Here is a 4694-nt window from a genome sequence, read left to right as displayed (position 1 = left end):
CGTCAGTTTTTCACATCAATGTATTGCATTGCATTTTTGCCTTGTGCTTTAAATTAGGAATAAAGTTTCTTTTAGTTCCAGATACGATTTCCAAGTGATAAACATCAAGAAAAGATTGCAATTCTCCAGATCGACAAGGCTTTATTTTCCACTAGAGAATTTTTTGTCATACTTAAATGGTCAGTTATAATGATTATATAATAATTAATACATAGAATGCAGCTCAAAGTGCTTTACATAAAATACACTAATAAAGTAAATGGATTAAAACAATAGATGATTGTATTGTCGTAAGCAGTTGCATGACTAAGCACTCAAGTATTATCCAGTAAAGGATGAAGACATTTGAACATCAATGAAAGTGAATGCTGAGCATCCCTTCTTCTACGACCGCTACCTTTCACTCAATAAATCATTAGTCATAAATAATCATAAATAATTAGTTCACATCAGACAAGCAGTGCCCCAAAAACCAGACAAATACAGGAATATAAGACGCAGAAACGGGGCAGGACTTCTATGTGTCTTGCTGCTGCTCCAGCGGGCGGTGAACTGTGTCCGCAGTGTTTGGCTGCGTGTCTCCAGTTCCTCATCGCCGATCTGTGGTGAAGTCAGCCTGACAATGGCCCTGCAGCCTCTCAGGTTTCAGTTTCCACAAAGTGAGGGGCAGATCACCGTGGCAACGCTGCTGTCCACGGGTTCCCTGACCTATCCCATGTTCCCCCTCGCAACAGCGCTGAACACAAGGCGCCGTCCTCCTGCGGCTGCTCAGGGGATGAAGCTGCTCAGGTGTTTTAGCAGGTATCTTAGCAGGTATCAAAGAGGGAGTCTCCCCCCTTAAAAGTTCCACAAAACCCTCATTAGGAATAAAAATGGAAGAAGCCTTGGACGGTCTGGCGTTCAATGGGAGTGAACGAACAAAGATTAAATGTTGATAACATGAAATTTATGATCTAGGATAAATTTTGCCTGTCAGACCATTAAATACAACGTTTGTTTCCGACCATGCACTGTGATTGGACGAGAGGTGTTCCATGTGTATATAACCGCAATAATATGAACTTTATAACCTAATAACTCCAATGGTATCACTTCACCTTGTTGTGAAGCAAACATGAACGTCTATTGCTTAGCAACTACTTTTTTGTTGGCGGAGGACAAAGTAAAATTACTAAATTAAAACCCAAAGCTTGTATCTTTGTTTACTGCTTGATACTGTTGTAAAAATGTTGTATAAAAGCAATAACATAATCCAAGTTGTGCTATATTGTGGTTATTGGCACCAGTGTAAACAATATAGCATTCCCTCTCATATGTTATTGCTTAAATATGGCCAACTGTAGATGCTTGGCACTCTTTGATTAGCACTTTTAATCTAAGAGGAGGAGCCATGAGACTTTATTTACTGGAAAATCTCACTGCTGTGTGTTTACTGTCTAATAATAATTTGCAGGCAGTAGTTCACCAAACCAGTTTTATAAGCTGTGGAAACTTGGCCTGCTTTGTTTATTCAAATTAGAGGGATGCTTGCTCTCTGACAATTAATTTGGCATCAACGTGAGTTTTAAGAAGGATGTAAGTCAATGTTATGAGTTATTTTTGTTCAGATTAGGGATGGGCCAATAACCGGTATTACTGTATATCGCGGTAAAAACAATAACTGACTGAGTTAAAGTGGATGCAGACCAGTAGCGCTTTATTTGAGACGCATTTCACTTTATCTTAGATGCTGTTATTTTGACTTTTATTGTATAGTCCAGTGTTGTTTAAAACTATCCTTAGTTTCTATAAGCTTAAATCAGCATTTTATAAGTTTGTTATTCAAGAAAAATGTCAATTATTGAGATAATATTGTATATCAAGTTAATTTTGGTCAAGATGGTCGTAATATGAAATTTTCATATCAGCACAGGCCTAGTTGAGATGATGGGGTGTGATGGGGATCAGTTCTCCAATGAGCTTCTCTTTGATAGACATTTTAAAATAACTGAAAGTAAGACATTTGAAATAACTGAAAGTAAGACATTTGAAATAACTGCAAGTAAGACATTTGAAATAACTGAAAGTAAGGCATGGCACATGTTCCTGCCAGGATCTGACCTCATGCAGCTGTGATTAGGAGATAACGAAGTGACATTATCCTTTTGTCCAGCCAAGCAAAACAGTATTTTCTATTATTTGGTATTATACTTATCCAAGATGTTTGACAATGTCATCATGTCTGCTGTTTATCGTGGATACTGTTGATGCAACTACACCTGCTTCCCCTCCTCTCTCGTCTGGCTGTTTTGCATATTCAGTGACATCTGCTACCAAACCCCCCCCCCCCCCCTCCCCCCCCCCTCTGCTTCCCCTCCAGCGTCACTGAAATAATAGCAGAGGATGGGTCACTACTCAAGTCAATATTTGTTCATGGACAGGCGCTGTCGGGCATACTGCCTATTGTATGTTAGTAATTACAGAGAGACTTGGTGATGGTAGAATTAAAATGAAGGTGTTTTCCTGTGCAGACTCATTATATCCATCACTTCTTTGTCCAGAGGGAGAACTGGAGGTAAACACATTGACCAGGACCAACTCATACTGTTTATAATGCAATACGTAACCTTATTCCAAGCCAAAGCCCAGGTGATACATAATCTCTGAGAATTTGTTTGAATGTAAATGAGGGATATTAATAATGTCTAGGCTGGCGCTGAAATGGAAAGCGAGGTAGTTGTATCACAGATAAGCTACATGGGCTCATATCTGTTGAGCCAGACAGGCTTAAGAGTACTAGTAAGTCTAAGCTTAAGTACTGGCACACCATTTTTACCCCCCAAAATACTTGAATCTGGTAGGAGTTCCCTTCTCCCTAGGTGATTATTATTTATTTATTTATATATATTTTATCTAAAAGAAGAGTGGTGTTGAACTTGTTGCTTAGGAGCCTAAGCTGTACGATTGGCTGTAGTATTTTATATTGTAATATGGTGGCCGAAATAATGAAAAGTCAGTAGTCAACTTAAATCATGACAAAAGCCAATCTCTCTCTCTCTAGACATCCATAAACATTGTACCAGTTTGAAAGTTGTTAGATTTGAATTAACATACCGACTGACTGTTTAATGCTTCGATATCAGTTTGTCATTTTTAGTTACCGATCTTTTGGAGTATCCGAGGATTGTGACAGCTTGATAAACTGATGGATGAGGATCAGCATTATTTACATAGTGCAAGTGAATTTGTCCCCACTGAAATACATTTCTACACCTGCTCTATGTTTCCTTACGCTCTGAAGCATTTTTACTGCTGAAATCCTTCAGTCCTTTCAGAGAAACTTAGACTGCCTCCTATTGGAAGAGTTTACCACCAAATTAGCAGCTTAGTAATAAATCTTGGTATTAAGGGACATCTGGCATGATTGGTACAGTATGGATCTTGCACTGGCTACAGCTTTCCCACCAGCTACTAAGGTAATCATAGTTTGATCATATTGTGTCTATACTACTTCAAAGCTGGGAAATTTTCATTTCACAAAATAAATGCTGATAAATGCTCAGCCAACTGAGTGTTCAACTGAACTGTTATATAAGAATACGATGGGATGAAACTTCATTGATCACTGTGGGAAAATTAGGTCGATGCAGCAGCCAAAGCAATGCGATTCAGCAGGGGAAAAGAAAATAGAATATAAACACAGATAGAATATTAAAAAAACAGTAGAAATGATAAAATAATACAACCATAAAAGCAATAAAATAGAATATAAACAGTTGCAGAGTTATGTAAATCCTGCTGACATTAGATGGCCTGTAAGTGTGTGGGAAGATGGCACACTGAAAACATTGGGTTGCCATTAGCTGCTGTCAATACCAGTCTCTCTTTATGATCTTGAAAAATGTTTTGGGAAAGCAAAACATGACTTTGTATGAATGATAAAAGCGTTTCTGAAATTGTTTTGACAGAATTGTTTGTTTTTCCCCTCTGAAACATTCCCAAAAGTGACACTGAAAATTCCCAGAATACCCCGAGAGCTAATCCCTTTGTTTTGGTGGAAATGGGGGATCCTCCCACTGAACGGAGGGCAGCCATAATGCCACAGTGTTTCCAGTGGAATGCCACTGCTATTGTAGACCAGGATGACTCCCACTGGGAACCCCCCCCCCCCCTCACCCTCTCTCTCTCCTCTCCCCCTCCACTCCCAACACAATACAATGTGTTGCATTATACCTATGAAGGCATGCTACTGTTGTCGTAGCCTCTGACCCTGTGGCCGCTAGCTGAAGCCAGAGTAATGAAAAGGACGACACGGAAGTCATTAGTTAGTCCCACAGTTATTACAGCTTCCTCTGGTCAACAGGCTGGGAATCCAAGCTTTCACTTCTTTTTGTTTTCCTTTTTTTTTTTTACGTAGAGCTTGGCCTTAAGGGCACAGCAAATGACAAGCTTAGTAATTTGAATGTCGGGGCAAGATTTCTCATTTTTTGTATGTATGCTTAAACGTTTATCTAGGCATTTAAAGTAATAATTTGCAACGTTTTCATATTAATAAATGTCCGTTTTGATACTCTCTATTATGATTTAAGCTGTACCTGGTTTATCAAAGATTTTGGTGTCTAAACAGCTGGTGTCTGGTAGCTCTTTCCTGAGAAAAATCCTCTGGCGCACAGGAAGTGATAGAAGTTTCTGGCAGCAGCGACAGCAGTTTGTTT

This window comes from Centroberyx gerrardi, chromosome 8 (genome assembly GCF_048128805.1).
Source record: "Centroberyx gerrardi isolate f3 chromosome 8, fCenGer3.hap1.cur.20231027, whole genome shotgun sequence".
Taxonomy (NCBI): Eukaryota; Metazoa; Chordata; class Actinopteri; order Beryciformes; family Berycidae; genus Centroberyx; species Centroberyx gerrardi.
The sequence above is the reverse complement of the archived record's forward strand: the minus strand, read 5'-3'. Positions refer to the sequence as shown.